Source organism: Suncus etruscus, chromosome 14 (genome assembly GCF_024139225.1).
Source record: "Suncus etruscus isolate mSunEtr1 chromosome 14, mSunEtr1.pri.cur, whole genome shotgun sequence".
NCBI classification, from domain to species: domain Eukaryota; kingdom Metazoa; phylum Chordata; class Mammalia; order Eulipotyphla; family Soricidae; genus Suncus; species Suncus etruscus.
In genome coordinates, this window is record NC_064861.1 from 41666988 (window position 1) to 41679956 (window position 12969).

The 12969-nt window shown below is 36.2% G+C and overlaps 1 non-coding gene across 1 annotated transcript; it reads right to left on the bottom strand.

Annotated features, from left to right (window-relative positions):
* Nucleotides 1-10910: 10910 nt before the first annotated feature.
* On the bottom strand, nucleotides 10911-11014 carry LOC126029121 (U6 spliceosomal RNA). Its single transcript, XR_007502774.1, has one exon. It is a non-coding gene; the product is annotated as a U6 spliceosomal RNA (small nuclear RNA).
* Between the last annotated feature and the right edge of the window lie 1955 nt (nucleotides 11015-12969).

Sequence of the window (12969 nt, forward strand, 5' to 3'; positions counted from 1 at the left end):
CCCTTTCTTCCTTTATTTTATGTCTTACTCCTTCTTCACTTATTTTTCTTTCCTTCTCCTCACTGTACTCTGTGACCAAGATCATTATTAGATAGGCCTCATTTAAGCCATTGTATTCCTTCATATAGTTATTATAAATACCAAAAATAAATTATATCATACTATACTTAGCCTTCTTCTGACTTCCTCCACTTAACGTAATATCTTCCAGCTTATCCCTGTTGCAGTAAATTGCATGATTGCATCATTCCTTACAGCTATGTATTGTAACAAAGGCAGACTTTCTGACTAGTGGGTTAGAATAGAATACCCAGTGGCAAGTACCCAAGTACATGATAAACATAAACTGGAATAAAAACAACCTCCTCAGACTGGCACACATCAAAAAGAACAAGAAATAATAGTGTTATGCAGATGCTGGGAGAAAGGTACAATCATTTATTGCTAGTGGAAATGTAGACTGGTCCAGTCTTCTTGAAAAATAATATGGAGATTCCTCAAAACACTGGAAATTGAGCTTCCATATGATCCAACAATACTACTCCTAGGAATATACCTTAGAAACCCAAAAGCATCATGCATAAAAGTTCTCTGCATTCCCATGTTTGTTGCAGCACTATTTACAATAGCCAGAATCTGGGAACAACCCAAGTGCCCTAGAACAAATGAGTGGCTAAAGAAACAATGGAATACTAAACAGCCATTTGCGACAAATGAAGTCTCAAAACAAATGAAACAAATGATAGTTTTTTAAATGATAATTGATAATTGATAAATGATAATTTGTTTAAATGATAATTATTTCTACATGGATATGGAGCTTATTATGCTGAGTGAAATGAGCCAGAGGGAGTGGGATAGATATAGAATAATCTCATTCATTTGTGGGATAAAAGAAAAATAAAAGAGAGTATGGTAATAATACCCATTGACACTAGAGATGAGTATCAAGAGAACCAATGCGTAATAGAAAACTTGCCACAAAAAGTGGTGAATGCAGTTAAGGTGATGACAGTCCACTGTGAAAATTATAGTTGGAACCAATCATTCTGGACAATAAATGGGTGCTGAAGAGAGTTGAAGTGATATGCATGAACTGGAATAAAGATGGCCTCTTCAGACTGGCACACATCACAGAACAAACAGTGCTTAGCAATGGTGCAAACCACAGTATCATAAAAGAAAAGAGAGAGAGGTAAAATACTTGCCCCAGAGGCAGGCGGGGAAGGTGGGTGAGGGAAACGGGACATTGGTGGCAGGAAATGTGCACTGGTGAAGAGTGGTGTATATCACGAAAATTCAGCCATGAATAATTTTATAACAATAGTGCTTACTGTTATTTAATTACTAGAGTAATTATATAAAAATAAAATTAAATTAAACTATATAAAAAGACAATATTGGGGCTGGAGCAATAGCATAGTGGTAGGGCATTTGCCTTGCATGAGGCTGACCAAGGACCAACCCAGTTCAATCCCCAGCATCCCATATGGTCCCCCAATCCAGGAGTAATTTCTAAACTTATAGCCAGGAGTAACCCCTGAGCATCACCGTGTGTGGCCCAACTCCCTCCCAAAAACAGACGATATCTTCAACAAATGTTGTTGAGCAACTGAATAATCATTTGTAAGAGATAAAACTGGATACATACATATATCATACCTTACATAAAAGTCAACTCAAAGTGATTTAAAAACCTTAATAGGTCCTGAATCAGGGAAAACATAGACAGAACAGTCCAGGAGCAAGACCTCAAAGGAGTCTTTAATGATATGCCAATGGCAAAAGCTACAGAGTGAAACCTGTACAAATGAAACTATATCAGACTAATAAGTTTCTATATAGCACAAAAAAACATAGGCTAAAATAAAAGTCAACTGAATGGAACTAAATATTTGCATTAAACACATCAGATAAAGGGTTGATATATAGGATATACACAATATTTACAAAGGTTAAGCCCCCAAAATATGAAGCCACGATAAAAATTGGGAAATGACACCTCTCTGAGGAAGACCAACAAATGGCCCAGGAAAAAAAGTGCTCATCAGCTCTTATCATTAGGGAAAATCAAATCAAGATGACAATGAGATATCTATCACCTTACACTAGTGAGTATGGCATATATCAAAAATACTGGAAACAATTTGTGCTAGCAGGAATGTGATTAAAAGAAATTCTCATCCCACTGCTAGTGGCAATGCTGTCTGGTTCAAGTCTTATTGAAAATAGCATGGAAGGTTTTCAGTAAACTCAGAACTGAGCTGCCATATAGCCCAGCAATTCTACTTTTTAGTATCTATCCTCAGGACAGGAAAACGTTCATTCAAAAGAATGTGTGCACAATACTATTCATAGCAACATTCAGTAACATAGCTAAGAGTTGGAATCAACCTAGATATTTAACAATAGATGAGTGGATCATGAAGATGTGGTACATATATACAATAAGATTCTGCTTTTTTTAAAATTTTTATTGTAAGAATTTAATCAAGAGACAAAATTCATTAACATAATGAGGTAAACTAACATAATATAATATAGTAACATAACAGAACATATAATATAATTGATATAATAATACATGTAAGTCAAAGAAAGTTTCTGATTAAAAACACAAATTTTTTTCCATAATGGCTTACATATCTTTCACAGTAGTATTTTAGATACATATTAACATTGAATCAGGAGAATACCCATCACCAACTATGTCCTCCACCCATTCCAGTTCCCTTTCTACAACCCATATACCCCAGCATCATCCCCCGGGCTGCTAGAGTAAGTGGACCCCTCTTTGTCTGGCTTACTATTAGTGATCACATATCTGTTTGGTCCTGGAACCCTTCCTTGTTTTCCCTTCTATTTAAGAGGCAGAGCTAGATAAATTGAGGTATGTGGTTTTGTTTGAAGGAAAGAAAAGCAATAGATTGGGGTACAAAATAAGAGGGAAAAATAAAAAAGAAGTCAAAAGTCAAATACGCTGAAAATGGGTGGAGTCCCTCTAGAGGCTTCCAACCTCAGTTTGAAAGAGGATGTGAAAAAGATAATTGAAACACCACAACAATACAGAAAGAAATATCGAATTAAATAACCAGTGAGCACTACAGCAATAAAGACAGGCACCACACAGTAGTCTTGGTTCTGAAATCAAATCATACTCGAGTGCAAAAAGAAAAAGACAAAACAACATAAAATAAAATAATATTGGACATATCAACCTTAATCTCCACACCAAAATAAAGACGTCAAAAAATTGATCAATTGATAAATAAACATGTGGAAAAATTATTGTTTTGTGCTTTTTTTTTCCCTTTTCTTTTTCCCCCTGCATAGGCACAGTAACTATTGGGGATATTGTAGAGGGAATTTCCTTGACCTAGGAGATACAGGGTTTCTCCACCACTGAAGTATACTGTCATGGGATAAGATTCTGCTTTTTGCTGAGGGGAGAGTAAATGATCATTCAAGAAGTGTATAGTTAATCCCATGACAGTATACTTCAGGGATGTATCCCCTAAGCAAGGGAATTCCCTCTATAATATCCCCAATAGTTACTGTGCCTATGTAGGGTGGGGGGAAAAGGCACAAAATAATAATTTTATCCACATATATATTTATTGATTGATTGATTTTTTTAACTTCTTTATTTTGGTGTACATATTGAAGTTGATGTCTCCAATTTTATATTATTTTATTTTATTTTATCTCTTTCTTTTTGTACTCTGGCATGGTTTGATTTCAGGACCGAGACTATTGTGTGGTGCTTGTCTTTATTGCTGTAGTGCTCACTGGATATTTGATATTTCTTTCTGTATTGTGGTGTTTCAATTCCCTTTTTCATGTCCTCTCTCAAACTGAGGTTGAAAGCCTCTAGAAGGACTGCACCCATTTTCAGCTTATTTGTTTATTTTATTTATTTATTTATTTATTTATTTTACCCCATTCTATTGCTTTTTTTTCCTTCAAACAAAACCACATAACTCGAATTATCTATCTCCGTCTCTCAGAGGGGGAAACAAGGGAGGGTACCAGGACCAAACAGATACATGATCACTAATAGTAAGCTAGACTAAGAGGGGACCACCTACTCTAGCAACCCCTGGGGGTGAGAGTGGGGGACATGGGTTGCAGGAAGGGAATGGGAATGGGGGAGGATAAACTTGGTAATGGGTATTCCCCTGATTCAATGTTAATATGTACATAAAATACTACCGTGAAAGATATGTAAGCCAATAATGATCAAAATAAAAATTAAAAAAATAAAATTCTGCTTTTTGTATTAACCCTTGAGAATAAACCTTAATAAAAGTATAAATAGACTTAATATGTCTCTGTCAATGGGGCCACCCTGATAGTCTCTCCAGCCACCCATCTGGCCTCCTATAACCTCTTCACTGACTCCAATATCTTCAATTCATTCCAAGACCTTGTTCTTTCTTAGAAGTAACCAGGGTTCAAAGTTTAATCATCGATAATAAAACTTTCTCAATTATTATTCAAGGGAAGTACATGCCACATTCAGTTAGAACACACATCTTTAGAAAGTATATGTGCATCAAGTTTGAGGGTAGAAGCACTGATACTTTGGCCATATTCTAGAAAAGTAAATTTGTACTCCAAGATTAACACTGTTGTAAACCCATGTTATCTCAGTTTTAAAAATTAATTAAAAAAAAGAAAACCTTCAATTTAATTGGTGATAGTGTGGAGTATTTTGAAAGAGAGCATACATTCAATAAGATATAAATACCAAGCAGTGAGAACAGTTTTCTTTATGTCTTGTCCTACATTGAAACCTTAATATTTGAATCTTTTCTACAGAACAAACTGTTTTACTTTTTACAGAAAAAAAAAACATTGTCTGGTATTTAAATAAGAATAGTAATAAGGATTACTTTTAACCAAAATAGCAGCACTATAGCAGAAAGAACAGGGCCTATAACTAAGCTGGCTCTCCACTCGTGAGCTTTCACTGACATATTTTCTCCTGCACCATCACACTTTGCCAGCATTGAGGTCAATCTGTCAGAGCAAAATTGAGGTAAAGAAGTCAGGAACCTGTTGTTCTGATACTGAGGTGATAAACAGATCTGTATCATAACCCCGATAATTCTAATCTGTTTACAAGGTGTGAATTTATATTAAAAAAAAACTCATTCAAAATAATTCCAGATTACTGATCAGATAAAACATATGCTGTATTGGTTCTTGCAACTCAGTTCCAAGAAGAGAGTTATGGAAGTAATTTTTTTTGTCTGTCATCTCAGGAGGCTGAGAAGGTCTGGAATTGACAGTCTTCATGCTATTTGATAAAACAAAAAAAGATGTGGAGGAGTAAAGTTGTTAAATTTAACTGAAAAAAAAGGAAAAAAGAAAACCAGAAAAAAAAACCAATAAAATTTTTAAGAAATTGCATATCAGCTGTTTTATTTCCAACAATCAGCTAGTGTTTTCCTGGACAAAGATCCAGATCTGTTTCCTTTGGTCACACAGGTAGGATGGAGGTGCCAAGTTAGGCACCAAGAGGGGTATTTGCAAAGTTTTGTGTGTACATTTTATCTGAAAGCCCAAAACCCTTAAAGAAGCCATGAGAAGCACACAAAGTATATTTTAACTCAATGCCCACAAACATATCCATGTGCATATGTGTATTTGTGTACTTTACAACCTATGATCAGACTAAAATCTTGATGAAAAGCAGATTGAAGAAGGCATGGAAATGCCCTGTTCTTTGGAAAAGATACACCACCTGCTGTTTCCAGAAAAGCACCAACTTGTTATGCTGTTCCACACACTTCTGTTTTTGCAATAATGCCTCTATGTGCTGGAATATCATCTCCTATTCATTATTCAAGACTCGCATAAGCTTCTTTTGCAAAGGCTCTCTTGGCTAGAGAGCCAATTAACTGTTTCCTCTATGATATCCAGAACACCTGGTTGCCTTCTCTGATAGGTCATCAATCTTCATATCAAGTATTAACTTATAAGTGTCTCTCCATGGCTCATTAAGAACAAGGGCTACTCCAGAAAAGTCTCTCCTTTGACCACAAATCTGCCCTGTTCAGAGCATAAAGGATTCCCTGATGAAGAATACATTTGTGAAGGATAGCTGTGAACTTTCAGACCCATCTAAAGGCCCCATTTGTATGTATTAAGTGTTTGCAATGTTATGCCGGAAGTGACTAGGCTTCTTATGAGAATTTCTAAGGGACTTCACAGAAATTTACAAACCAAAGGGAAAATAGTTTGTTTCATATTTTGTTTGGAAAATTATTTGACATTCCAAAAAAAGTTTTAGAACATTAGCACATCCTTTCTAGGAATAATTGGTATACTTGATTCTATTTGCATATGAACCTTCACACAGTTGATCCTAGGCTCACTTCCGAGCACTGCTTATCCCTGAACACTACCAAAAGTAATCCCTGAGCACAAAATCAGGAGTATGTCCTGATCATCCCTAGGTGTGAACATAAAAACAAAAACAAAGAAAACTACAAAATTATTTAATCAAACAGAATTTGTAATGTGGGATTTAGAAATCTTGAAAATAAACCTTCTGTATTAATATAAAAATAAACAATAAACATCATTGGTACTACCTCCCTCTCCAATGGACTTTTTCTTCTGAAAAGCCCAGAGACCTTACTCATGGAGATGACAATTAACTTACAAGCAACCTCTGTGAACTCCTGTCTCTATGCAGGGAAGAAGGCAAGACACAGTGGTCCTTGACAAAGAAAAAGGAATCAGTTAGTATTTATGAGCATTTATTACATAGCACAACACACACACACACACACACACACACACACACACACACACACACACACCACAAGAAAACAAAGCACTTTCTTCTTCCAGCAATCTTACTTTAGTGTTTTCTGTTTTGGCTTAGTTTTAGTGATGTTAGAAATTTAACCAAAAATTTACACATGTGAAACATGATTCTACAAATGAAAAACATCCTTAGTTTTTGGTTTTGATGTTATTAGAACAAATTAGTTAACAAGTAGGGAAAAAATGTAGGTACTAAAACACAAGCACCCCCAATAATTCTTCTAGGACCAGTGCTATGGGAGAAACACAAGTGCTCATGGTCTGGAAGCATCCACAATAGTGTTTTAAACTGTAGCTTTGGAGATTCATGGTTACCCATGAAAGAGAAAAATAAACTCACAGAATACTAGGAAAGTCTTTGTCAGAGAACTAGTTACTAGACAACATATGCTAAGAATTCAATGGTGCACAAGATAAAGGGCCTTTCATTCATATTGGGAAGTAGATAAATATTAGCATTCATAAATGCTTTGAATAAAAAAATGAACAATTGGAAGGACATTTTAAACACATTTAAGGTCAAGGAGTTTCCCTGAAAAATGCATTATTTGAGTTAACACCTATAAAAAAAATGAATTGTTTGGAGAGTGAATGGAGACGAAACTCTTCTAAGCTAATGGAGTTTGAAAATATCTATTAACAGAAATATCTTTCAGCCTTGATATATCCTCAACCTCCTTGTCAAAAGACTTCACCATGAGGTAAGAAAGGTAGGGTTATAATACAATAGCAAGTGTTCTACGTATAACAAATGTATAGCAAACCCATTTTTAATGGTACAAATTCACAAATTATTTGGATAGGGGAGGTCTGCATCTTTTTTTTTCCCTGCACCTCAAAAGCAATAGCGCCCAGGATACAAGAGCCCCACACTGAGTGGGAGAAACTATTCACCCAATACCCAGCAGACAAGGGGCTAATCTCCAAAATATACAAGGCACTGACAGAACTTTACAAGAAAAAAACAGTTAATCCCATCAAAAAATGGGGAGAAGAAATGGACAGACACTTTGACAAAGAAGAAATACAAATGGCCAAAAGACACATAAAAAAAATGCTCCACATCACTAATCATCATGAAGATGCAAATCAAAACACCTATGAGGTACCACCTCACACCCCAAAGATTGGCACACATCACAAAGAATGAGAACAAGCAGTGTTGGTGTGGATGTGGAGAGAAAGGAACTCTTATCCACTGCTGCTGGGAATGCTGTCTAGTTCAACCTTTATGGAAAGCAATATGGAGATTGCTCCAAAAACTGGAAATCGAGCTTCCATACGACCCAGCTATACCACTCCTAGGAATATACCCTAAGAACACAAAAATACAATACAAAAATCCCTTCCTTACACCTATATTCATTGTAGCACTATTTACCATAGCAAGACTCTGGAAACAGCCAAGATACCCTTCAAGAGATGAATGGCTAAAGAAACTGTGGTACATATACACAATGGAATATTATGCAGAGGTCTGCATCTTATTTCCTCAACCTTGTACACACACTGATGGGGGAGCTGTATGTTCTTGCAACTTCTAGAAGCAGATGGAAAGAGAGGAAGATACAGTACACACTGGTTCTTATCTGAAAGATTCAGATACACTCTTCAGGCTAGGATGTCACTGTACACACTTGATACCCAGCAAATAGGTCAGCTCAATTCTTCATTGCACTGAGAATTGCTTCATGGGCAACACTAATATCTATCTCACATAGTAAGGTAAAGCGTTCATGTCTTTCCCTTATTTGATATGTGACTCAGAAATGAAAATTTCCATTATAATTGACTCCTTAAAGTTGAGCCATAGCCTATCTGAGCTCTCTGAACAAGGAGAAAGACTAAATTTAGTAATGAATACCAATTTAGTCAACTCAGGGCCAACTAACTAAGTAAATATAAAACATGACATCAACTGGTTAGCTGATGCAGCAATTACTTTTAATCACAATTCTAAAGGTTGAGTGTGCAAAACTTAGTTTTGAGGAGCTACCCCTTTGTTTTGTGCTCCCACCATGCTTTTTTTTTTTTGGTGCATTCCTATAAATAAAGAAAAAGAGCTGTCTCTTCCTTTTCTTAATGGCACTAAACTAGTGATGAGGCATTACCACCATGATCTCATCTACTTGCTCACTTCTTTAAGGGTGCTCCCCAAATTCTACCACCTTGAGGGCCAGATTTTAAAACACATTTCAGAACATAACTATCATCATTTACACACACACACACACATATATACATATATATATAGAGAGAGAGAACATGTTTTATATATAAGTGTCTACAAATAAAGCTACAAGTCAGCTTTCTTTATGAACATCATGCTATTATATTTGGAATAAAGACTATCATAACAATAAAATTCTCAAAGGTATGCCAACTAAACAATCATGCTTTGGTGACCATTACCTTAAGACTGTTGGAGTTAATCCTAAATGGAGGAAGGAAAGCCTCTTCAACAAGTGGTGCTGGCACAACTAGTTAGCTACTTGCAAAAAAGCAAACTCAAACCCCCAGCTAACACCATGTACAAAGGTAAAATCCAAATTGGTTAAAGATCTTGATATCAGACCTAAAACCAGAAGGTATATAGAACAAAACATAGGTAATACACTCCATGACATTGAGACTAAAGGCATCTTCAAGGAGGAAATAGCACTCTCCAAACAAGTGGAAGCAGAGATAAACAGATGGGACTATATTGAGCTGAGAGGCTTCTACACCTCAAAGACAATAAAGAATACAAGATAAAATAAAAGATACAATAAAGGATACAAGAGCCACCTACTGAATGGGAGAAATTATTCACCTAATACCCATCAGATAAGGCACTAATATCTAAAGTATACAAGGCACTGACAGAACTTTACAAGAAAAAAAAATCAAACTCATCAAAAAATGGGGAGAACAAATGAACAGACACTTTGTCAAAGAAGAAATACAAATGGCCAAAAGACACATGGAAAAATGCTCCACATTACTAATCTTCAGGGAGATGCAAATCAAAACAGCAATGAGGTGTCATCTCACACCACAGAGACTGGCACATATCACAATGAACAAGAACAATAGGTGCTGGAGGGGACATGAAGAGAAAAGAACTCTCATTCACTGTTGGTGGGAATGCCGTCTAGTCCAGCCTTTATAGAAAACAATATGGAGATTTCTCAAAAAACTGGAAATTGAGCTTCCATATAATCCAGCTATACCACTGCTAGGGACATACCCTAGAAACACAAAAATACAATTCAAAAATCCATTCCTAACACCAATATTCATTGCAGCGCTATTTACAATAGCCAGACTTTGGAAACAACCAAGATGCCCTTCAAGAGATGAATGGCTAAAGAAACTGTGGTACATATACACAATGGTATATTATGCAGCCATCAGGAAAGATGAAGTCATGAAATTTTCCTATAGATGGATGTACATGGAATCTATTATGCTAATGAAATAAGTCAAAGGGAGATAGACACAGAACAGTATCACTCATCTATGGGTTTTTAGAAAAATAAAAGACATTTTGTAATAATTCTCAGAGACCATAGAGATGAGGACTAGAAAGTCCAGCTCATGATATGAAGCTCACCACAGAGAGTAGTGAGTGCAGTTAGAGAAATAACACTGACAACTAACATAATAATGTGAATGAATAAGGGAAGTAGAAAGCCTGTCTCAAATACAAGCAGGGTGGGGGTAGGGAGGTGGGAGATTTGGGTCATTGGTGATGGGAATGTCGCACTGTGAAGGGGGGTGTTCTTAAACTGACTGAAACCCAACTACAATCAAGTTTGTAATCAAATTGTATAAATAAAGACATTGATAAAGAAAAGATGATTTTAAAAAAGACTGTTGGAGTCTAGCAGGGTGCAGATTCTGAAATAAACACAAGGTTGTATAAACTAGAAGAGGATAAAATAAATATTTTTATTGGGAGGTTTTGACCTAGACCTAAGAGTATTTAGCATGTGAACAAAAGACAAATTGGGCCCTACAGACCTCTCAACTACGGTATTCCTCAGCAACAAAACCCAGAAGTGTTCTTTTTAGTGATTTTTTTTTATAAAAATATGGAATGCTTCACAAATTTGCGTGTCATCCTTGCGCAGGGGCCATGCTAATCTCTGAATTGTTCCAATTTTAGTATATGTGCTGCTGAAGCGAGCACTCTTTTTAGTGATTTTTAATTGAATCACTGTCATATACTCAGCTACAAAGCTGTTCATGATTTAGTTTCAGTCATACAATATCCAATGCCCATTCTTTAGCCAGTGCACATCTGCCACCAATGTCCCCAGTCTCTCTTCCCACCCTGCCCACCTCCCTGCCTCTATGGCAGATATTTTTATTCTCTTTCTATCTCTCTATTCATGTATCCTTTTAAGCACTATAGTTTGCAATATTGTTATTGAAGGGGTATCATGCATATTAATTTACCTATTTTCAGTACCCTGTTCTTGTCCAGAGTAATTATTTCCAATTGTCAATAGTGGTCCCTTCTCAACCCTAATTGCACTTGCCCACTATTTTTTGTTTAGATTTGAAAAAATTGCTTTATTTAAACACTGTTTTTTTACAAGGTTGTACATAATATATCTCTTTCCATAGTTACAAAGTCATTCATGACTAAACCTCAGTCATACCATGTATAACACCCTTCAGCTGTACATGTTTTCTACCATCAATGTCCACAGTTTCCCTCCTAACCTTACCCTTGCCCTGTCCTCTCCCCTGCCTGCCTCTGTAGTAGATATTTTTCTTCTTTCTCTCTCTCCACTCCAATTGTTTACTTCTAAATACTGTGGTTCCCAATATTATTACTGAAGGTCACCCATTCTTTGAGACAGGTTTCCTACCATGGCCCAGTCCTCCTGGACCTCTTCTTTTTGTCTTCCAATATTTTTACCATACTATTTTTTTATAATTATCCCACATATGAGTTCAATTAGTCTATGTCTATATAATGGTCACTCTTCCTCTGACTCATTTCACTCAGCATAAAACTCTGTATATTCTCCCATGTATAAGCAAATTTCATGACATCATTTTTCTAACAGCTACACAGTATTTTATTGTGTATATATACCAAAAACTTAAGCTTCCATATAATCCAGCAGTACAGCTCCTGGAAATATGACCTAGGCACCTAAAAACAATGCATAAAAAGCACCTGCACTTTTATGTTTATTGCAGCACTATTCACAATAGTTGGAATCTAAAATTAATGTTGTTGAGGGGGTTTTTTTGGTTTGGTTTTGGGGGCCACACCTGGCAGTGTTCTGGGGTTACTCCTGCCTCTCACTCAAATATTCCTGGTAGGCTCAAGGGATCATATATGATGCCAGGGATCGAATCTGTACAAGGTACATGCCCTATCCACTGTACCTTCATTCCAGCCCTTTAATATTTTTTCTTAATTAAAGAAGCATGATTTACAGAGTAAAATATGAAATTTTTGGATGATTTATAATAAAAGACTACAATGAGATCAATTTACAAAAATCGAGATAAGAAATTCAGATGCAAAGATAGTGATTCAGTAAAAGCGGTGAAGATGGAGCTTGAAAGGTGGGAGGAGGGAGATATCAAGGGCAGGTGTCCCATAAATTGCAAAGGTGGAGTGCTCCTAACAGGAACCAGTCTGACACAATTCCCACTGTTTGGCTGCTCCCTCTTTGGGGTTCATTCCTGTGAATGAGTGGGCAGAAACAATGATCACAATATTTAAATGATATATGTTTGATTATTATTTCCCAATTTCTACCAGACTCGATACAAATCAGGGTCTGGTTTTGTCTAATTTCTACCGTCCCCTATTCTGTCTTTCACAGCTCTCTTTGATTTATCTTTTTCCAACCAATACTGCTTCAAAGACTGGCACACTGCTTATGTTTAGTTAATAAGAATATAACACCCACTAAATACCCTGTTTGGGGATTAACATGTGACTCAAACCAGGCCAATCACTCCAACTATAAAACTTGACTGCAATGATGAAAGAATAGGTTCCTTCTGTATTTATTATAGGACTGCAAAGCTAGTAGGATGTCCATCTGAGTTGTTTGCCAACTGCCATCTTTATTGCTAACTGGGAGTCTGAGAATGAAACCAGAGAGAAACAAG